Here is a 24667-nt window from a genome sequence, read left to right on the forward strand (position 1 = left end):
CATCAGAGGTGGCCGTGGAATGGATCCCAAATGGATAGATTCACTTAGCCTCCTTCCTTGCTCTCTGGTGTTTGTATAGCCTCCTGCTCCTAGGTATGCCCTCCCCTCCACCACCAATCAATCAGTGAGTGCTTACTGTGTGCAGAGAACCGTGCTAAGCTCTTGGGAGGGTATAATATAAAAGAGTTGATAGACACATTCGTTGCCCACACCAGAACTTCTGATCTAGAGTAGCAACAGTGGCAGAGAATTAATAGCTGGGAGATGGAGAATAGCTGGGAGATGGAGAATATTCTTGGCAGTTCCAGAAGGGTCCCTGATACCAGGAGAGGATCATGAGAACAAAGGACCAGCTGTTCATTTGGCACCATGAAGCCAATCTGATTTTATGGACAGTGATCCTCCTATTTGGCCCATTCCCCAAAGATAAACTATGCTGGAGCTTATCAATCAATCAATTGCAGAACACTGTACTAAGTGCTTGGGAGAGTACAGTATAACAAAATAGCAGACACATTCCCTGCCTACATCGTTTACTGTCTAGACAGGGAGACAGACATTAATATATATAAAGAAATTACAGATATGCAGATAAGTGTCATGGGGCTGGGAGAGGGGAATGAATAAAGGGAGCAAGTAGGAACACTGCAGAAGAAAATGGGAGAAGAGGAAAGAAGGGCTTAGTCAGGGAAGGCCTCTTGAAGGGATGTGCCTTCAATCAGACTTTGAGGGGAGGAAAGTAAGCTATCAAGACAACTATTGCTTTAAAAACTATAATAATAATATTTTTTAAGCACTAACTCTATGCCAAGCTCTGCACTTATTGCTGGGATATATACAAGAAAAACAGCTCAGACTTAGTCCCTGTCCCTAGCCTAAGTAAGGAGCTAGAACAGGTATTTCAACCCTACTTTATAGATGAGAAAACTGAGGCAAAAAGAAGTTAAGTGACTTGTCCAAAATCCTACAGCAGGGAAGTGGTGGATACGAGATTAGAACACAGCTCCTCTGGCTTCCAGATCCTTGCTCTTTCCACAGGGCCATGTTGTGTTTCATGTACACTAAGGGTTGTTTCTGGCCCTGCTAATAAAGAGAGGACAGGACTGGAGTTAGAGTAAGGGTGGACCCTCCATGAGCAGCCAGGTCAGGGGGGTGTAACCAGATCATTTCTAAGGGGGCAGGATTTTTCTGTCTCAATGCAGTGCCTTTAATGGGCCCTGGTCTCCCTTCTGACAGTCAATCAATTAATCAATCAATAAGCATATGTTAAGTTCTTACTATATGCAAAATATTGTACCGAATTCTTGGGAGGGTACAAAAGAATTAATTACACTTGACCCCAATTATCCACTGTTATCGTTTCTGCTTCTTACATTTCGCGGCTGAAGTGGAAAGAGCTCAATCAATTAGTCACTGATATTTACTGAGTACTTAATGATATTTATTGAGTACTTATTGTGTGCAGAGCAGTGTACTAAGCACTTGGGAGAGTACAATATAACAGAGTTGGTAGACATGTTCCCTGCCCACAATGAACTTGAGACCAGAGGAACAGACAGACTTTATCAATATGAACAGATAAATTAAATTACGGCTATTTAATTATTCATTCATTCATTCCATCAGATTTATTAAGTACTTACTGTGTGCAGAGCACTATACTAAGTGCTTGGGAAAGTACAATACAACAATAAACAGTAACATTCCCTGCCCACAATGAGCTCACAGTCTAGAGGGGTGGAGACAGACACCACTACAAGTAAATGAAATTACAGATATATACATAAGTGCAGTGGGGCGGGGAGGGGGATAAAAGCAAAGGGAGCAAATCAGTGCAACACAGAAGGGAGTGGGAGATGAGGAAAAGTGGGGCTTAGTCTGGGAAGGCCTCTTTTAGGAGATGTGCCTTCAATGAGGCTTTGAAGGGGGCGAGAGTAATTGGCAGATTTGAGGAGGGAGAGCAATCGAGGCCAGAGGTAGGATGTGGGCCAGGACTCAGTGGTGAGACAGACAAGACTGAAGCACAGTGAGAGGTTTAGCACCAGAAGAGCAAAGTATGCAATCTGGGTCGTAGGAGAGAAATGATGTGAGGTGGGAGGGGGAAGGTGATGGAGTGCTTTAAAGCCAATGGTGAGGAGTTTTTGCTTGATACAGAGATGGATAGGTAAGCACTGGAGATTTTTGAGGAGATGGGGTGACACGACCTGAGCGTTTTTGTAGAAAGATGATCTGGGCAGAGGAGTGAAGTATGGACTAGAATGGGGAGAGACAGGAGGTTGGGAGGTCAGCGAGAAAGCTGATACAGTAATCTAGGCGGGATAAGATGAGTGATTGTATCAATGTGGTAACAGTTTGGATGGAGAGGAAAGTGTGGACTTTAGCTATGTTGGGAAGGTGGGACCGACAGAATTTGGTGATGGATTGAATATGTGGGTTGAATGAGAGAGAGGTGCCAAGGTTACAGGCTTTTGAGATGGGAAGGATGTTGGTGCCATCTACAGTGATGGGAAAGTCTGGGAGAGGACAGGGTTTGGGTGGGAAGATAAGGATCTCTGTTTTGGACATGTTGAGTTGGAGGTGACAGGAAGACATCCAAGTAGAGATGTCTTGAAGGCAGGAGGAGATGCAAGCCTGGAGATAGGGAGAGAGATCAGGGGAGGAGAGGTAGATTTGGGTATCATCTGCATAGAGATGGTAGTTGAAGCCATGGGAGCAAATGAGTTCTCCAAGGGAGTGAGTGTAGATGGAGAATAGAAGGGGACCCAAAACTGAACCTTGAGGGACCTCTCCACAGTTAGGAGGTGAGAGGCAGAGGAGGAGCCTGCGAAGGAGACTAAGAATGAACGTCAATGCTATGGGGCTGGGGGATGGATGAATAAAGGATGAAAATCCTAGTGTAAGAAGGATGTAGAAGGGATTGGGAGAAGAGAAAATGAGGACTTAAGTCAGGGAAGGCCTCTTGGAGGAGATGTGCTTTTAATAAGACTTTGAAAGTGGGGAGAGTGATTACCTGTATAAATCAATCAATTGTATTTTTTGAGCATTTACTGTGTGCAGATCATTGTACTAAGTGCTTGGGGGAGTACAATATAATAATATAACAGACTTGTGGACACATTCCCTTCCCACAATGAGCTTACAATCTAAAGGGAGCTGGATATGAAGAGGGAGGGAATTACAGGTCAAAGGCAGGAAATGGGAAAGGGGTCAGTGGCAAGATAGACGAGATTGAGGTACAGTGAGCAGGTTGGCATTAGAGAAGCAAAGTGTGCAGTCTGGGTGGGTGGTAGTGGAAAATGAGAGAAGTAAAATAGGAGGGAGTGAGCTGATAGAGTGCTTTAAAGCTAATGGTAAGGAGTTTTTGATTGAGCAGATGTGGAAGGGCAACACCTGGAGGTACTTAAGGATCAATCAATTGTATTTATTGAGTTCTTAGTGCATGCAGAGCACTGTACTAATCCTTTGGGAGAGAACAATATGAGCATTGATAGACACATGCCCTGCCCACATCAAGCTTACACTGTAGAGGGGGAGACAGACATTAATATAAATAAATAAATTATGGAGAAGCAGCAGAGATTGTGGGTTCTAATACCGGCTCCACCCCTTGTCTGCCGTGTGACCTTGGGCAAGTCACTTAACTTCTCTGTGCTTCAGTTACCTCATCTGTAAAATGAGGATTAGGACTGTAAACCCCATGTGGGACAGGGACTGTGTCCAACGATTACCTTGTGTATATGCCAATCTTTAGAACAGTGCTTGGCACATAATCAATCAATCAATCAATCGTATTTATTGAGTAATAAATCAATAAGTAACATAGTAAGCTCTTAACAAATGCTACAATTATTATCATTATTATTGATATATACATAAGTGCTTTGTGGATGAGGAAGAAGCAGTATGGTTTAGTGGCAAGTGCACAGGCTTGAGAGTCAGGGGTCATGGGTTCTAATCCCTGCTCCCCCACTTGTCAGCTGTGTGACCTTGGACAAGCCACTTAACTTCTCTGTGCCTCAGTTACCTCATCTGTAAAATGGGGATTAAGACTGTGAGCCCGATGTGGGACAACCTGTTTACCTTGTATCTACACCAGCAATTCAAACAGTGCTTGGCACAAAGTAAGCACTTAACAAATACCATCATTATTATTATAAAGGGTGAGGATTGGGGAAATATTGACTAAATGGTTTTATAGAAAAATGATCCAGGCAGCAGAGTGAAGTATGGACTGAAGTGGGGAGAGAGAGGAGGCAGGGAGGTCAGTAAGGAGTCTGATGCAGTAATCAAGTGGGATCGGATAAGTGTCTGATTTAATGTGCTAGCACTTAGGATGGAGAATAAAGGTTGGATGTTAGTGATATTGTGAAGGTTGAACCAGCAGGATTTGCTTACAGATTGAATACACGGGTTGAATGGTACTCTCCCAAGCACTAAGTACAGTGCTCTGCACACAGTAAGCTGTCAATAAATACAATTGAATAAATGAATGAATGAATGAATGAGAGATATGAGTTGAGGATAACGCCAAGGTTACGGGCATGTGAGATAGTGCTGTATCCAGTGATAGTACAGTGGTGAGAAAGTCAGGGGCAGGACAGGGTTTGGGTGGGAAGGTGAGGAGTTTTCTTTTGTACATGTTTAGTTTGAGGTCTTGTCTGTACATCTAAGTAGAGATATACTTATGACAGGAGAAAATATGAAACTGCAGAGAAGGAGAGGGATCATGGCTGGAAGTGAAGATTTGGGAATCATTCCACACACAGAGATGATAGTTGAAGTCATGGGAGCAAATGAGATTCCCAAAGGGAATGGATGTAGATGAAGAATAGAAGTGGACCTAGAACTGAGCCTTGAAAAACTTTCACTGTTAGGGGGTGAGAGGAAGAGGAGCGGGCGAAAGAGACTGCGAATGCGCAGCAGAGAGAGAGGAGGAGAGACAGGAGACGAGAAGGTCAGTGAAGCCAAGTTTAGATAATGTTTCCAGGAGAAAGGGGTGGTTGATAGTGTCGAAGATAGTTGAGAGGTCACGAAGGATTAGGAAGGAGTAGAGGATGTTGGATTTGGCAAGAAGGAGATCATTGGTGACTTCTGAGAAGGCAGTTTCCAAGGAGTGAAGGGATCAGAAGCCAGATTGGAGGGAATCAAGGAGAGACTTGGAGGAGAGAGAGGACTCGAAACAGCAGGTGCAGAAAACTCGCTCAAGGAGTTTGGAAAGGAATGGTAAGAAGGAGATGGGGTGATAACTGTAAGGCTCCATGCGATCAAGGGAAGGGATTTTTTTATAATAGGGGAGACATGGGCATGTGTGAGAGTAGTGGGGGAGAAGCCATTGGAGAGTGAACAGTTGAAGATGGCAGTCAGGGACAACCAACTGCATCAGCTTCTGGAAATAAAAGGGAATCCTAGTGTAGACACCCAGTTCTCTACCCATTAGCTAGTTTTTACATTTGAACTAATTACATAATAATAATAATAATAATAATAATGGTATTTATTAAGTGCTTACTATGTGCAAAGCACTGTTCTAAGTGCTGGAGAGGTTACAAGGTGATCAGGTTGTCCCGTGTGGGGCTCAAAGTCTTCATCCCCATTTTACAGATGAGGTAACTGAGGCCCAGAGAAGGTAAGTGACTTGCTCAAAGTCACACAGCTGACAAGTGGCAGAGCTGGGATTTGAACCCTTGATCTCTGACTCCAAAGCCCGTGCTCTTCCCACTGAACCACACTGCTTCTTCATGAAGCAGTGAGAAGCAGCATGGTCTAGTGGATAGAGCACAGGCCGAGGAGTCTGAAGGACCTAGGTTCTAATTCAGGCTCTACCACTTGTCTGCTTTGTGACCTTGGACAAGTCACAACTTCTCTGTGCCTCAGTTATCTCATCTGTCAAATGGGGACTAAGACTGCGAGCTCCGTTTGGGAATAGGACTGTGTCCAAATCTGACTGGCTTGTGTCCACCCCAGCGCTTAGTACAGTACCTGGGACATAGTAAGCACTTAAATATATATATATATATATATATATATATATATTTAAATCTCTGAATACATCTGGCTGATCATTATTTTGTTTTTCTAAAGATAAGAAAGTGAACCAAGTCTCCTTGTAAATTGTCCTGTAACTTAATACTCATTAACTTGTCATTATCTAAAGTTTCCCCTCTCAGGGTCGCACCTGGAGAGTTTCCAGTTCTCTACAATTCTCGACTATGGGAAGGAGAGTCAAGGAGAGGCATTTCCATTCCTAGCTTGGGCAGTGGCTAGCGAGTGGGCAGCAATCTGCTACAAGTCAAAACTCACCTGCGCTGGGCAGCAATGGCATGGGAGAGAGTCGAGGGTAGAGACTCAAGTTTACTGCATGGAAGGAAGTACTGGTAAACCACCTCTGTATTTTTACCAAGAAAACTCTAATGATACACCTCCAGAACAATTGCAGATGGAGGTGGAGAGTCTGGGAGAGATGTGTCCTTGGCATCACTATGGGTTGGAGACGACTCGACAGCAATAAGCAAGACGATCTAAGCATTTCTGTTCAGCAACTGTTTGCACTATAAAAGTCACTTGAAAGGCCTTTCTCCCAACTTTGTTGTGCCATATGTTACACCTGTTGGGTGGGATGCATGAGTTGCTAAAGTAGGGGAACTTCCTATTAATACACATTAGGTAAATTAAAATATATATGGCCCATAATCAAGACCAGAAGAATTAAACCAAAACAAAAACAACAAAAGAAAGCCTGCGAGTTAGCCCAGATGGTGAACTTTCAAAGACAGTCATCATGAAAACGCAAGTGTATTATTTAATTAGGTACACAAAAACTACAGAACTGAAGTAGCCCAAAGCATGTCGCTTTTATTTAAAATTCATTTTCTTAATTTAGTTTCATCACTTGTAGGCATTTTTACAGCACTAAAGATTTCCTAACCAATTTCATGGATCATCTCACAAAGCCATTATTGCTGATTATGAACCTCGTCTCTCTCCTGAAAACAAACTTCTAGGATGGCCCCAGTTAGATAAATACTGACGCAATAAAGAAAATTCCCTAGCTTCCTTATATAGACACTAAACAATTATTATAAAACAACTATTTACTGTACGTTTTAGATTGTGAGCCCCCTGAGAGACAGGGACCATGTCTAATTGACACCTGTGTATGCTTTCCAAGGGTTTGGTACTGTACTCTGCACACAGTAATGGCTTAATAAGTACTATTTCTACAACTATTTTTCCTCCAAAAGGCCCATATCACTGGTATTCATTCATTCAGTTGTATTTATTGAGTGCTTGCTTCATGCAGAGCACTGTACTAAGCGCTTGGGAAGTACAAGTTGGCAACATATAGAGACGGTCCCTACCCAACAATGGGCTCCAAACATTCCAAAGAAATAGATAGTAAAGATAGTTTCCTCAGTTTTACTGCTTGCCACAGAATAACTGTGACTCACAAAGTAGCATGGCCTGGTGGAAAGAGCGTGACCTGGGATTGGGTTCTAATCCTGGCTCTGCCACTTGTCTGTCATGTGACCTATAGCATTTTGAGCCTCAGTTTCTTCACCTATAAAATGTGAATTCAATATCTGTGAATTCAATATCTGTTCTCCCTTCTATTTAGATTGTGAGCACCACAAGGGTCAGGGAGTGTGTTCCACCTGATCAATACTTGGCACACTAGTAAGAGTGTAACAAATATCATACTTATTATTACTATTCATCTACAGGTATAAGTACTCTATAGTCCGGAACGACTCCAGAAGAGTTGAGAAATAGTGTGGTCTAGTGGATAGAGCTCAGACTTGGGAGTCAGCAGGACCTGGGTTCTAATCCCAGCTCGGCCATTTGCCTGCTGTGTGACCTTGGGCAAGTGACTTGACTTCTCTGTGCCTCAGTTACCTCTTCTCTAAAATGGGGATTATGAGCCCCATGTGAGACAAGGACTATGTCCAACATGATTAGCTTGCATCTACCCCAGTGCTTAGTACAGTGCCTGGCTTAACAAGTGCTTAACAAACAGCATTAAAAAAAACTCAGATAATAATAATAATAATGATGGCATTTGTTAAGCACTTACTATGGGCAAAGCACTGTTCTAAGAGCTGGGGAGGATACAAGGTGATCAGATTGTCCCACCTGGGGCTCACAGTCTTCATCCCCATTTTACAGATGAGGTAACTGAGGCACAGAGAAGTTAAGTGACTTGACAAAAGTCACACAGCTGACAATTGGCGGAGCCAGCATTTGAACCCTTGACCTCTGACTCCCAAGCCCATGCTCTTTCCATTGAGCCACGCTGCTTCTCTAGAAGAATTAGAAGAATTAGGGATACATTTATCTTCAAATTTTTTCTTTGTCCAGATTACTAAATATTGCAGGTACAAAGAGCCTGGACTTTTTTTATATAAAAATAGATAGAATAATGGAGCCAAAGAACTGAGTGAATATTTTCCCAAAGGTTGTTCCCTCTTTAAGATGATTAAGTGTCTCAATGATACAGCACAAATGTTACACTTGAACATGCGGCACTGAAACAGTTTGAATGGCAAAAGAATAAAAACGTCTTTATTCTTTAGTATCCAGCATCATTGAAGCCCATAAAAAAACAGCTTCATTTAATTACCCCCAAATGGCAAAGTAGGAACAATTCTATATAAGAATGCAAAGTGAACAGCCTTTATTAGACTTTAATGAATGACTAAGTGTCTCCTGTCAGGAACGTGCCATGAGCCCCATCCCGGAGACAACAAGACTGAGACACTGTGCAGAGGAATTTATTTTAGTGTTAGTGGCTTGCATCATGCCCTCCCACGCTCTCCTTCCCTCTCAGGTTTCTGCGGTGGTGTTCCTGCTGGGGCTCGAACCGTGGCCATTTAGTATGTGGGCAGTGAGGGTGGCTCATTGATGATGATATTGATAGTATTTGTCAAGCACTTATTATGTGCCAGGCACTCTACTAAGCGCTGGGGTGGATACAAGCTAATCAGGTTGGACATAGTCCCTGTCCCACATGGGGCTCACAGTCTCAATCCCCATTTTACAGATGAGGTAACTGAAGCTGAGAGAAGTGCAGTGACTTACCCAAGGTCACACAGCAGATAAATGCTGGAGCCGGGATCAGAACCCATGACCCTCTGTCTCCCAGGCCTGTGCTTTATTCACTATATGTTTGTACATAGTTTTTACTCTATTTATTTATTTATTTATTTTATTTGTACATATCTATTCTATTTATTTTATTTTGTTAGTATGTTTGGTTTTGTTCTCTGTCTCCCCCTTTTAGACTGTGAGCCCACTGTTGGGTAGGGACTGTCTCTATATGTTGCCAATTTGTACTTCCCAAGCACTTAGTACAGTGCTCTGCACATAGTAAGCGCTCAATAAATACGATTGATGATGATGATGATACTGCTTCCCATTGCCTGGGGCCCAGGACAAAAACTCAGGTCTCCTGATTCCCAGAGCCACGTTCCTTCCACTGGGCCATCCACAGGGCCGATGTGCAACTAATAAGATCTGGAAAAATCCTGGGTGACTAAATGTTGCTGGGGCCACTGAACAGAGAGTTCGCTTCAGAACCTACAGAGTTCATTTCAGCAGATTAGAACTAGGACCAAAGTAAAGCCTGAATTAGTTTATCAAGTAAGAATTGATTTCAGGGTCAAAGTGTTAATAAATGGCAAATATTTTAGATTTGGTTTTCAGGTCCTTTCTTAACTGAAGAAGCATGGCCTCCTGCTTAAAGCATGGGCTTCAGATCCTGGCTCCGCCACTTGCCTGCTCTGTGACTTTAGGAAAGTTACTTAACTTCTCTATGTCTCAGTTTTCTCAGCTGCAAAATAGGATTTCAATACCTGTTCTCCCTCTTACTTAGACTCTGAGCCCCATGTTGGACATGGACAGTGTCTGACCTGATTAACTTGTATCTACAAATCACAAGTCACCTGTGCTGGGCAGCAGCGGCATGGGAGAGAGTCGAGGGCGGAGACTCAAGTTTACTGCACGGAAGGAGGCAATGGTAAACCACTTCAGTATTTTTACCAAGAAAACTCTATGGATACATTACCAGAATGATTGCAGCTGGAGGTGGGGTATTCTGGGAGAGATGTGTCCATGGCGCTGCTATGAGTCAGAGATGACTCAACAGCATAAGACAAGAATCCCGGTGTTTAAAACAATGCTTGACAGTTAGTATGCACTCAACAATAAAATAAAAAAACAACAAGTGACCAACAGGGTTCAAGGGCACAGGGGTTGGGAGATCAACAGTCCCGTGGACACCAGGATGGGGAGGAGGGGATGAAGAAAGAAAATGCAGTAAAGGAAAAGAAAGCAGCATATCCTAATGGATAGCATATGAGCCTGGTAATCAAAAGGACCTAGGTTCTAATCCAGGATACTTCACTTTCCTGATGTGTGACCTTGGGCAAGTCACTTCACTTCTTTGGGCCTCATGTACCTCATCTGTAAAATGGGGATTAAGAACGCGAGCCCTCTGTGGGACAGGGACTGTGTCCAACCTGAGTACCTTGTATCTACCCCAGCACTTAGAACAGTGTCTGACTCATAGTAAGCTCTTAACAAATACATTTTAAAAAGGCAGGATGGAAACAAAGATGCAGACACAAGGAGAAGACTGTAAGCTCCTTTAGCCTGTAAACTTGTTGTGGGCAGGGAACGTGTCTTCCAATTCTGTTATAATGTACTCTCCCAAGTGCTTAGTCCAGTACTCTGCACACTGTAAGCACTCAATAAATATATAGGCAGTGAATGGCAAGAATATTAAATAGACACTTCCCCCAAGTCCTCAAGCCTCATACTCTTTCAGTTTCATATGAAAATACACCCACATAATAATAATAATAATAATAATAACAACAATAATAATAATAATTGTGGTATTTGTTAAGCACTTACTATATGCCAGGCACTGTACTAAGCACTAGGGAAGATATGAGGTGATCAGGTTGGACATAGCCCATGTCGCAGGGGGGACTAACAGTCTTAATCCCCATTCTACAGATGAGGAAACTGAGGCACAGAGAAGGTAAGTGATTTGAAGCAGCGTGGCTCAGTGGAAAAGAGCGCGGGCTTTGGAGTCAGAGGTCATGGGTTCAAATCCCGGCTCCGCCAATTGTCAGCTGTGTGACTTTGGGCAAGTCACTTAACTTCTCTGTGCCTCAGTTACCTCATCTGTAAAAATGGGGATGAAGACTGTGAGCCCCCTGTGGGACAACCTGATCACCTTGTAACCCCCTCAGCGCTTAGAACAGTGCTTTGCACATAGTAAGCGCTTAATAAATACCATTATTATTATTATTATTATTTGCCATAGGTTAACCAGAAGACAAGTGGCAGAGCCAGGATTAGAATCCAGGTCCTCTGATTCCCAGGTCTATGCTCTTCCCACTAGGCCATGTGACTTTAAGAAATATCAAAATTAATATTATTATACCAGTGCAATAGAGCTGGTAGGCAGGATTCCTACCCTCAAGAAGCTTACAGCCTAGTAGGGGAGTCAGGCATTAATAATAAATTGGAGGTAAGGGAGCTGCAGTGTGGAAGGATATGTACCCAAGTACTGTGGGGCTGGGTTGGGATGAGTATCAGAGGTCTTAAGGGAACATGTGCAGAGGTCACTGAGGGGCAAAAACATTCCCTTGACCCCCTCTCTCGGCTACTCTTCTGGAGTTGGTGGCCTATGCAGGACTCAGTTGTGAACTTCTCTCAGGCTGATAAACTAGTGAGGAGGAAACTGAAATTGAAAAGCACTGCAATTGCTACTAAAGAATTGCTGGAGGATAGACATCTCATAAACACCATCAGGAGAGCAACTTCCAGGCACATGAAGACATGTCAAATAATAGGATTGAGTTCTTACTGTGGGCAGAGCACTAAATTAAGCACTTGGAAGAGTACAGTACAATAGAGTTGATCATCACAATCCCTGCCCTGAAAGAGTTTAAAGTGTACCTGAATCAATCTCTAGGAGAGCTGAGGGAATGTTAGGGACTTCATGTCAAAACTAGCCTCCTTCCCCTTAATAACATCATTATCTTCATCATCTACTTCATCCCCATCACAGTAAGTACATATGCTTTCAAGGAGCCAAGGAGACGGACATTGAAATGAATTACAGATAGGGGAATCCTTGGATTTGTATGTAATTGCTGAGAGGGTGGGATAGAGGGTGAGTGCCTAAATGCTCAAAGGTCTCAAGTCTAAATGGGTGGGAAGGTGAGAAATTAGTCAGGAAAGTCTCCTGGATTAAATCCTCATTTCCTCTTCTCCCATCATTTCCTCTTCTCCCACTCCTTCTGGCATTGACCTTGCTCTTGGATTTACTCCCTTTATTCACTCCTCCCTCATCCCAACAGCACTTACATACATATCCATAATTCTTTATTTATATTCATGTCTGCCACCCCCTCTAGATTGTAAACTCGTTGTGGGCAGGGAACTTGTTTGTTGTACTCTCCGAAGTGCTTAGTACAGTGCTCTGCACACAGTAAGTGCTCAATAAATACAGTCGATTGATGGATTTATTTTATGGTATTTATTAAGCACTTACTATGTGCCAGGTACTGTACAAAGCTCTGCGGTAGGTACAAGATAATCAGGTTGAACACAATCCCTGTCCCATGCTGGACTCACAGTCTTAATCCCCATTTTACAGATGAGGTAACTGAAACACAGAAAAGGAAGTGACTCACCCAAGGTCACACAGCAGACAAGTGACACAGCTGAATTGGAACCCAGGTCCTTCTGACTCATTTCATTCAGCCATTCATTCAATCATATTTACTGAGTGCTTACTGTGTGCAGAACACTGTACTGAGCACTTGGGAAAGTACAGTACAACAATAAACAGTGATTCCCAGACCCATGCTCTCTCCACAGGCCACACTGCTTCTCAGCCTGGTTGACTGATTGATTCCTGAAGGAGATATGATTTTATTAGAGCTTTAAAGACCCCATTCCCTCTCATCTTATGAAATCTCTCACTCCGTTCCTTCTCCCCTCCTTAACGTCCATCTTCAACCACTCACTCCCCACTGGTTCCTTCCCCTCTGCCTTCAAACATGCCCACATTTCCCCCATCCTAAAAAAACCCTCTCTTGACCCTACCTCTCCTTCTAATTATCTCCCTATCTCCCTCCTACCATTCCTTTCCAAACACCTAGAATGAGTCTTACACCCGCTGCCTCGAATTCCTCAATGCCAACTCTCTCCTTGACCCCCTCCAACCTGGCTTCCGTCCCCTACACTCCACCAAAACTGCCCTCTCAAAGGTCACCAATGACCTCCTACTTGCCAAATCCAACAGCTCTTAGTCTACCCTAATCCTCCTTGACCTCTCAGCTGCCTTCGACACTGTGGACCACCCCCTTCTCCTCAACACGTTATCCAACCTTGGCTTCACAGACTCTGTCCTCTCCTGGTTCTCCTCTTATCTCTCCGGCCATTCATTCTCAGTCTCCTTTGTGAGCTCCTCCTTCTCCTCCCATACCCTTCCTGTAGGAGTTCCTCAAGGGTCAGTCCTTGGTCCCCTTCTGTTTTCTATCTACACTCACTCCCTAGGGGAACTCATTCGCTCCCACGGCTTCAACTATCATCTCTTTGCTGATGACACCCAAATCTACATCTCTGCCCCTGCTCTCTCCCACTCCCTCCAGGCTTGTATCTCCTCCTACCTTCAGAACATCTCCACCTGGATGTCTGCCCACCATCAAAAACTCAATATGTCCAAGACTGAACTCCTTATCTTCCCTCCCAAACCCTGCCCTCTCCCTGACTTTCCCATCACTGTAGATGGCACTACCATCCTTCCCGTCTCACAAGCCCACAACTTTGGTGTCATCCTCGACTCTGCTTTCTCGTTCACCCCACACATTCAATCCATCACGAAAACCTGCCAATCTCACCTCCACAATATTGCCAAAATCCGCCCTTTCCTCTCCATCCAAACCGCTACCTTGCTGGTTCAATTTCTCGTCCTATCCCAACTGGATTATTGCATCAGCCTCCTCTCTGATCTCCCATCCTCCTGTCTCTTCCACTTCAGTCTATACTTCACTCTGCTATCCAGATTATCTTTGTACAGAAACGTTCTGGGCACATTACTGTCCTCCTCAAAAATCTCAAGTGGCTGCCTTTCAACCTACAAATCAAGCAAAAACTCCTCACTCTCAGTCTCAAGGCTGTCCATCACCTCGCCCCCTCCTACCTCACCTCCCTTCTCTCCTTCTACAGCCCAGCCCGCACCCTCCGCTCCTCTGCTGCTAACCTCCTCAGTGGGCCTCGTTCTCGCCTGTCCCGCCGTCGACCCACAGCCCACATCCTTACCCTGCCTGGAATGCTCTCCCTCCACACATCCTCAAAGTTAGCTCTCTTCCTTCAAAGCCCTACTGAGAACTCACCTCCTCCAGGAGGCCTTCCCATACTGAGCTCCCTTTTTCCTCTCCTCCTCCCCATCCCCCCACCCTACCTCCTTCCCCTCCCCACAGCACTTGTATACATTTGTACAGATTTATTACTCTATTTTACTTGTACATATTTACTGTTCTATTTATTTTGTTAATGATGTGCATATAGCTATAATTCTATTTGTTCTGACGATTTTGACACCTGTCTACATGTTTTGTTTTGTTCTCTCTCTCCCCCTTCTAGACTGTGAGCCTGTTGTTGGGTAGGGACTGTCTCTGTATGTTGCAAACTTGTACTTCCCAAGCACTTAGTACAGTGCTCTGCACACAGTAAGCACTCAATACAAATGAATGAATGAATGAATGAATGAATGGGAGACCCCTGTTCCATCGGATGTGGAGGGAATTCCAGACAGGAGAGAGGATGTGAGCAAGGGGTAGACGGGAAGAGAGACTGGATCAAGGTACAGTGAGTAGGTTTTTTGTTAGAGGAGCAACGTATGAAGAAGGAGAGGAGTAAGGAGAGTCAAAGCCAGTGGTGATGAGTTTCTACTTGATATGGAGGTGGATGTGCAACCATTGACAACCCCACCCATTGAAGTTCCTTGTTTCTTTCCCTAGCACCCTTCCCAGACCCAGAGCAACATGGCAGATTTCATAAGATGGGCGGAAGCCCAGTTATCAAATAGGCCTTCTGGTCTTGCTCCAGAGCTGATACGTCTACTGTTAGCTCAGCCACCCACTCCACAGTTGTCTCTCTCCCAAAAGAGTTGGCTCTGGGTCTCAATCACCTGCTGACACTCCTAGGAACAGTTTCTCAGCTTGAGCTTCTTCCTCAGTAAGATCAGGTCTTTTCTTAGAGGAAGGACAAATAAGCAAGCTAAAGATACATTTTGGATATAAACCTCTGTCCCTACTCCTCTTCATTATGCATCTAGCAGTGACTATCCAGAGGCAATTCAACACTTTGTGGTTTAATATCTACAATGTGTTAGTCATTGTAGATACATCTTTGTACACTGTACATCTTTGTACATTGTAGTACAGTGCTAAGTGCTTAGTACAGTGCTCTGCACATAGTAAGCGCTCAATGAATACGATTGATGATGATTGTAAAGACCCATAAATGCCTTCCCTCTAGGAACTTAACTTCTAAAATGGGATGACACGTTTTTTAATAAATTTCAATTGCTTGCTAATACCCATACCATCCATTAACACTGATCCCTATGTGTAATTTTGCCTTTGGCTTTTCCAGTTTTGTTGTCTGTCTTCATTTTCAGCTTTATATATTTTGTAAATTTGATGTACATGTAAAAGTAGGGAAAACACCGTAAGTAAAAAAAAATTGGGAGCAGGGGAATTCTAGTAAGAGATGAGAAGAAAGGATAGAGGAATCAAGGAGGCTATGTTTAGATCATGAAGCAGGAAGTTTGGGCAAATATTTTTCTGTCAGGTTAGAAGAAGATTTATAACCTTTTTAATCCTGCATCAATAGTCAGTGATACTTACTGAGCACTTACAAGGACTGTATTATTCATTCATTCATTCAATCGTATTTATTGAGCACTTACTGTGTGCAGAGCACTGTACTAAGCGCTTGGGAAGTACAAGTTGGCAACATATAGACGGTCCCTACCCAACAGTGGGCTCACAGTCCAGAAGGGGGAGACAGAGAACAAAACAAAACATATTAGCAAAATAAAATAATTAGAATAAATATGTACAAATAAAATAAATAAATAAATAAGTAATAAATACATACAAACATATATACATATATACAGGTGCTGTGGGGAGGAGAAGGAGGGGGAGAAGGCGGGGGGATGGGGAGGGGGAGGAGGGGGAGAGGAAGGAGGGGGCTCAGTCTGGGAAGGCCTCCTGGAGGAGGTGAGCTCTCAGTAGGGCTTGAAGGGAGGAAGAGAGCTAGCTTGGCAGATGTGGGGAAGAAGGGCATTCCAGGCCAGGGGGATGATGTGGGCCGGGGGTCGATGGAGGGACAGGCGAGAACGAGGCACGGTGAGCACTTGTTAGAGTACAATACGAGTTGGTAAACATGATTCCTACCCACAAGGAACTTACATTCTAGCTTAGGAGATAAACATTAACTTGAATAGCAGGTTGGAAATACCAGAGTATCAAAATGCTGAGTGGGTGCAGAGTTAAGTACATAAGTGACCGAAAGGAGGAAGTAGAAGGTGGGAAAATGAGATATTAGGAAAGGCTTCCTAGAGGAGATATTTTATTAGAGCTTTGAAGATGGGGAGAGTGGTAGTCTGTCAGATATGAAGGAGAAGGGAAAGGCACTCTGAAAATAGTGTGGATAAGAGTACAGATCCCCATTCCTCAAAAATTCAACAAATGTAAAAACATTTATCACCGGATGTATGAGGCAGGAGAAAAATAGAAACGACTAACCAAAAATGAGGGCAAAGGAAGTGCTTAGAACAGTGCTTGGCATGTAATAAGCACTTAACAAATACCATTTTTTTAAAAAGTGCTTTTCAGGACTCAGAAGCAGTGTTGTCTAGTAGAAAACTTGGGCCTGGGAGCCAGAGGATATGAGTTCTAATCGCAGATCTGCCCCTTTTAAAAATGGTATTTGTTAAGGGCTTACTTTAATAATGATGGTATTAGTTTAGTGCTTACTATGTGTGAAGCACTGTTCTAAGCGCTGGGGGGGACACAGAGTGATCAGGTTGTCCCACGTGGCGCTCACAGTCTTAATCACCATTTTACAGATGAGGTAACTGAGGCATGGAGAAGTTAAGTGACTTGCCCAAAGTAACACAGCTGACAAGTGGCGGAGCCAGGATTAGAACCCATGACCTCTGACTCCCAAGCCTGGACTCTTTCCACTGAGCAATGCTGCTTCTCTATGTGCCTTTGGTACTATGTGCCAGGCACTTTGCTAAGCACTGAGGTAGATACAAGATAATCAGATTGGACCCAATCCCTGTCCCACATGAGGCTGACAGCGTAAGTAGGAGAGAGAACAGGTATTGAATTCCTAGTTTTCCGTTGAGGATACTGAGGCACTGAGAAGATAAGTAACTTGCCTAAGGTCACACAGCATTTACTCCACATAGGGGTCACAGTCTGAATCCCCATTTTACAGAAAAGGTAACTGAGGCACAGAGAATTAAGTGACTTGCCCAAAGCACACCCTTGCCTGCTGTGTGGCCTTGGGAAAGTCACTTAACTTTTCTGTGCCTCAGTTACCTCCTTTGTAAAATGGGGATTAAGACTGTAAATCCCATGCAGGACAGGGACTGTGTCCAACCTGGTTATATTGTATTCAACCGTTCATTCAATCATATTTATTGAGCGCTTACTGTGTGCTGAGCACTGTACTAGGCGCTAGGGAAGTACAAGTCGGCAACATATAGAGACAGTCCCTACCCAACAATGGGCTCACAGTCTAGAAGGGAGCAACAGCCTACTCTTTCCATACTCTGCCCCAAATTACTTTCCACAAAATTGTCCCAAAAGTTTCCTTTTCTCTGGCCCTATAGACTAATCTAAAATCATGATGGTGTTTATTATGCACTTTCTATGTGCTAAGAACTGTGCAAAATCCAGGGTAGATACAAGATAATCAGATCAGACATAGTACCTGATCCACATGGGTTTCATAGTCTAAGAGGGAGAGAGTATCGGTATTTTATTCCCACTTTACAGATGAAGAAACTGAGGTATAAAGAAGTTAAATGACTTTCCCAAGGTCTTGCAGCAGGTAAGTGGCAGAACCAGAACTAACCAGGACTTCTGAGACCCAATCCCATTCTCTCTCCACTATATGAAAGATATCCTACCTTTCTGATAAGCACCTTGCATATAAGACCCTATTTCTTCTAGTCATCTTTCTGTTTTCACTATTAGATTATCCTCGTTCCTTGATACCATTTATTCATTTTTTTAAAATTCCTTAGGATCCAATGTGCAGCTTTAAAAAATGTTTGCTCCCTTTTACATATCCTAGTTTTGCTTAAACCTAAACCTAGAACAAAAGATATCTTAGCCAATAATTCCTCTATCTGTATTTTTCATCTCTTTTAATCCTAAATCCATTTGTGCACTATCTTCTTTCTTTCTTCTGTATCACCGTGTTTCTCTTAGGCAAGAAAACTATCAGACAATTCTCTTACTTGACTCAAAGCAGGTATTTGCCTTCCTGGTCATTTTTGGACTGTCCAAAGAGGCATACTGATACTAAACAGCTATCTGATAAAGATCCCTTAGCCAAACATGCAACAACTATTGTTCTAACTAGAAGTTACCCAAGGGATATAAATATACATTTCCTTTTATATATATATAAGGTTGTCTTACCTAAAAAGAACAGCTTCAGACCAAAAAGAAATAGCTTCAATAACAAAACCAGAGAGTTACCAATTACTTGGAATTAGCAATAAGTATGGATCCAATCTGTAGAGCTTGCGAGATGGTTACAAAAATATTCAGGATGTATGTGCAATATGCATTTGTATTACACCCCCAGCAAAAGTAACTTGGATTTCAATTCTGGCAAGGTTCCACAGGTGTGGGTAGTATTATTCCATCTTTCCCAATGTGCATGGTGCAAAGAGTCTGACAGTTGCAGTCTACATTGGATTTGACAGAATTTCCAAATCTACTGAGATCCCGGCTCACTTGCCATTTGGCTACGTGGACCTAAATTGTTCACCAAGCATAATCTCATCCTGAAGACAGGGTGATTCATTGATTCAAGCAAGGAACTTAGAAGCTACATAAACTCTATTCCAAACGAAGTCACTCATCTGTTTTTCCATTGTCCCCTTTCAAAAATATTGAGGAACATTGATTTGTTTGCTATAATAATAATGATGGTATTCGTTTAGTGCTTACTATGTTCCAAGCATTGTTGTAAGTGGGGTAGATACAAGGTAATCAGGTTAGACGCAATTCCTGTCCCACGTGAGGTTCATAGTTCTCAAGGTTCACTTGTGTATATTTGTACATACTTATTATATTTGTACATACTTATTATTCTATATTATTAATGATGTGTACATAGCTATAATTCTATTTATTCTGTCCTCCTAACTGTCATGCTGCGGCCTGCCTTTCCTCTTTCTTCGGGGACCAAGACTGCAGGGAGGGACAGTGTATCTTATATCTGTCATGCCGCACACAGCCTGCCTGTCCTCTTTCCTCAGGGACAAAAGCCACATGGAAGGACAGTGTCTTCTGTCATGCCACGAGTCCTCTTTCCTCGGGGACCAAGGCTGCAGGGAGGGACAGTGTCCTCTTACATCTGTCGTGCCAAGACCTGCCTGTCCTCTTTCTTCCGGGACAAAAGCCGCAAGGAAGGGCAGTGTCTTCTGTCATGCCATGGCCTGCCTTTCCTCTTTCTTCAGGGACCAAGGCTGCAGGGAGGGACAATGTCCTCCTTTCTGTCGTAATGCAGCCTGCCTTTCCTCTTTCCTCAGGGACCAAGGCCGCCCGGAGGGACACTGTCTTGTACCAATCGTGCCCCGGCCTGCCCGTGCAGGCTCGGATCGGGCTGACCCCCGCCTGACTCCAACTCCCCAGGTCAGGAACGGTCAGGGCTGCATGTCCAGCCCGAAGGAGAGGCAGGCTCTGAGGCCTCTGCGGGCGGAAGGCCATGGCAGAGCAGATGTTGGCGTGCCCCCTCAGGGAGCAGAGGGGGGCCTGGGGGGCGGCCGACTCTATGATCTCGACGGCCCCCGAGTCATCGGCCAAGGCCAGGAGGCCTTCCATCTTGTTCAGCGAGATGCAGTTGATCTCCTCGGCGTTCACGTGGAAGTGGCGGATGGGGTCCCCGAGGGCCCGGGCGTCCAGCACGCTGACGACCTGGCCGTGAGAAGCGAAGAGCGTGGCAGGGTGGGTTATTGGTTATTGGTTAGATGTCGTTATTCTGATCAATAAATGGAGCTCACTCCTCTTTGGAGAAGTATAAACTAGGCATCAATCTTAGTCTCCTACTCCTGAGAAAGCTAGTGGCCAAAACTAAGGGTGAAGGAAATCATCATCAATCGTATTTATTTATTGAGCGCTTACTGTGTGCAGAGCACTGTACTAAGCACTTGGGAAGTACAAGTTGGCAACATATAGAGACAGTCCCTACCCAACAGTGGGCTCACAGTCTAAAAATGCCTATATTTCTTTAGTTAACTGGAATAGTAACAGTGGTATCAGAGTGGCTCAATGGAAAGAGCACGGCTTGGGAGTCAGAGGTCATGGGTTCAAATCCCAGCTCTGCCAATTGTCAGCTGTGTGACTTTGGGCAAGTCATTTAACTTCTCTGTGCCTCAGTTACCTCATCTGTAAAATGGGGATGAAGATGGTGAGCTCCATGTGGGACAACCTGATCACCTTGTGTCATGATTATTATTATTATTATTATCTTTACAAGAGCCTGAAAGGTTTAATCATTTGCTAATACTCTAAATTTTGCAGAATACTAATGTTTCAGAAATGGCCATGCAGTTGGGAATCTGATCATTTCAGTGAATCAGGATTGGCTGCTTAGTCTTAGTTTACTTCTGTCTTTATCAGAAATGCTGTGGTGTGGCTAAGGTGTCCTATTAACAATTTTCTGTTTATGGAAAATAGTTTTTAATGAGGAGTCATACCCAAATATTCAGCACCTGTATAAAGCAGGAGTGGCTCATGACATAAAAGAAAATATTCAGCGTGCAAGGTTAAGAATTGTGTCAACATTCAGTTCTCTAATGAGGCAGTCAGCTGCCTCTTCAAATCATATTAAACAATCTAAGGCTGGTTACAGCAAACTTAGTTATCTTTTCTAGCTGATGAAGACAGTGGGTTTTCATTCATTCATTCAATCATATTTATTGAGTGCTTACTGTGTGCAGAGCACTGTACTAAACACTTGGAAAGTACAGGTTGGCAACATATAGAGACGGTCCCTACGCAACAATGGGCTCACAGTCTAGAAGGGGAGACAGACAATAAAACAAAACATATGGACAGGTGTCAAGTTGACAGAACAAATAGAATTAAAGTTAGATGCACATCATTAACAAAATAAATAGAATAGTAATTATGTACAAGTAAAATAGAGTAATAAATCTGTACAAACATATATACAGGTGCTGTGGGGAGGGGAAGGAGGTAGGGTGGGGAGGATGGGGAGGAGGAGAGGAAAAAGGGTGTTCAGTCTAGGAAGGCCTCGGAGGACGTGAGCTCTCAGTGGGGCTTTGAAGGGAGGAAGGGCTTTGAAGGGAGGCTTTGAGGGTTTTCATTGACTTCCAGAAATTTTATCAAGGCATGACTCTTGTTCATAGTCTCTTTGGTTTTAATTGTTCCTTTCAGGCCAGGCAGCTCTTCCCCATCTGCCTGGACCATGCTGTGTGACCTTGGGCAAGTCACTTCACTTTGTGCCTCAGTTACCTCATTTATAAAATGAGAATTGAGATTGTGAGCCCTGTGTCAGAGAAGAACTGTCCAACCAACCCAATTTGCTTGTATCCACCCTGCACTGAGTTCAGTGCCTGGCACACAGTAAGTGCTTAACAAATATTATTATTATTAGTAGTAATAATAATAATAATAATAAATGCCAGTAATCTTTAAACAACATTGTGCCTTCTTTATGTTATTAACCAAAGCACGCAAAATTCAAATAGGTAGTCAAGATCAGTTGTCTTGGCACATTGTCTTCAAAGTGCACTTTATAAATTGTTTTCCATAAAACATGTTTCTTAGCCTGTTTGCCCAACTTTTCTTTACCCTTTAGTAACAGAGTAATCCTTCAGCTCAAAGTGTGCTGTCACTAGTAAGAGCGCATTCATGAGTGTTTGTCTTTGAGAGAAGATCTGTTGCATACTTTGCCCATGAAAATAGTCACACACCTTTTCCGGGCCCCTGACATTGGGTAATGGTGGCTCACACATTAATGGTTTAAAGGGTAAAGGTATGCCTTACTACCAGCAGGACTTGCTTGTAAATGTTTCTGCAATAGTGGTGATGGTTTGCACTGAGTCATCCACACTCCCTGATCTGGTTATCATACACTCCCTCACGTGTTTATCACATGCCATCATCATCATCAGTTGCATTTGAGTGTCCACTGTTTGAAAAGTTTTAAAGTGTGGGGAGAGGTGGTCTGGTGTATCAGAAGGAGTAGGGAATTCCAGACCAGAGGGAGGATGTTGGAAAGGGATCGGTGGTGAGATAGACAAGACTGAAGCATGGTGAGCGAACTGGCGCCAGGGGAGCAAAATATGCAAGCTGAGCTGTAGCAGACGTTCAGTGAGGTGAAGTAGGATGGGGTGAGCTGATTGTGTGTTTCAGAGTCAGTGGTAAGGAATTTCTGACATGGAAGTAGATGGGCAACCACTGGAGGTTCTAGACTCTAAGCTCATTGTGGGCAGGGAACATGTCTTTTACATTATACTCTCCCAAGGGCTTAGTACAGTGCTCTGCACTGTAAGCACTCAATAAATACTATTGAATGAATAAATGTAGATGGAACTTTTTTCAGAAAAATGATCTGGGCAGCAGAGTAAAGTACGTACTGGAGTAGGGAGAGATAAGAGGCAGGGGAGATCAGCAAGAAGAGAGAGGCAGGAGTCAAGGCAGGTTAGGATAAGTGTTTGGATTAGTGCAGTGGCAATTTGGGTGGAAAGGAAAGGGCAGATATTAATGATGTTGTGAAGGTAGAACTAACAGGTTTTGGTGACGGATTGAATATGTGGGTTGAGCGAGAGAGTTGAGGCGACGATAATGCCGAGGTTATGGGCTTGTGAGATAGGGAGGGTAGTGGTATTTTTGGTTTTGTTCTCTGTCTTCCCCTTTTAGACTGTGAGCCCACTGTTGGGTAGGGACTGTCTCTATGTGTTGCCAATTTGTACTTCCCAAGCGCTTAGTACAGTGCTCTGCATATAGTAAGCGCTCAATAAATACGATTGATGATGATGATGATTGATGATGCCAAGCAGCAAACATTGCAACATGGCTGGTAGGGAAAACCAATATAGTGTGTGGCCATAGAACAGTCTCTGAAACCTCACTAGCAGTGGACATCCCTGTGTTCTTACCTTACTTTACTATCATTTAGTAGGAGGTTCAGAGGGCTTGGTTGGGCGTTCTTGTCCAGGTGACAGTATAACCCTAATGAGCAAGAACTATGATTTGTGACTCATACCATGTCACCCAAACAAGGGTTCTGAGCACAGATATAGATTTTCCATCAGTTCCTGGAATTAAAAATTGTCAAAAACTTTTATAGCACTTGTATTTTTCATAAGCTTTCTATGATCCTTTGGACAGGTCAATTTGGAGACAAGTTATGGTGCACAAAACCTGAGAGGTGAAGAGTTAGAGAACTGTGATCAATTTAACTTTTTTGTCTCAGTGACAAGCAAAGAAAGTATCACAGAATGGGTGGAGCAGCAGGGAATGGGGAAGGCCAGGCAGGCCAGGCAGTGGCTGCTACCCACTACCCATCCCCAATTTACTGCCTTTTTTCAAGAGTGAGCCCACCCAGCCCTTTAAAAGGAATTATTCTGAAAACAAGTAAAAGAAGAAAGAAACGAGGCCTGTGAGGATAGAGTCTGTATCAGTCTAGAAACCCATAGCCCCATCCATCCATCCATCAATCAGTGGCATTTATTGAGTGCTTACTGTGTGCAGAGCACTGTACTAAGGCACTTAAGACCAAGAAAGAAAAAGATGAAAGCTTGTAAGTTGTAGGGCTGTGGATAGGGTCAACACAGAATTATTTCCTAAATCCCAATCCACAGGCCTAGAGGACATCTATTGAAACTTGAAAGTGGTAAATTCTGAATAAACAGAAAAGGAAATATGTCTTCACACAGCAGGTAGTAAGCAAGAGAATATTTTATCACAGTGAGTTCTGCAAGCACAAAATATCGATCCATTCAAGAAGAGGTTGGATAAATTCATGGATGATTTTCTTCAGTGGTATTTATTAAGTATTTATTATTACACTGATCCTCTAGAATGGAAGTTTTTTGTGCCAGGGAATGTTTCCATGAACTCTGTTATATTATACTCTCCCAAGTGCTCAGTACAGTGCTCTGCATACAGAAATTTCTCAATAAATATGATTGATTGGTTGATTGATTCCAAACACTGTACTAAGCACTGGAGTAGATACAGATAATCAGGTTGGACAAAGCACTGGAGTAGATACAGATAATCAGGTTGGACACAGTCTGTGTCATTCATTCATTCAATCATATTTATTGAGTGCCTACTGTGTGCAGAACACT

This window comes from Tachyglossus aculeatus, chromosome 1 (genome assembly GCF_015852505.1).
Source record: "Tachyglossus aculeatus isolate mTacAcu1 chromosome 1, mTacAcu1.pri, whole genome shotgun sequence".
NCBI lineage: Eukaryota > Metazoa > Chordata > Mammalia > Monotremata > Tachyglossidae > Tachyglossus > Tachyglossus aculeatus.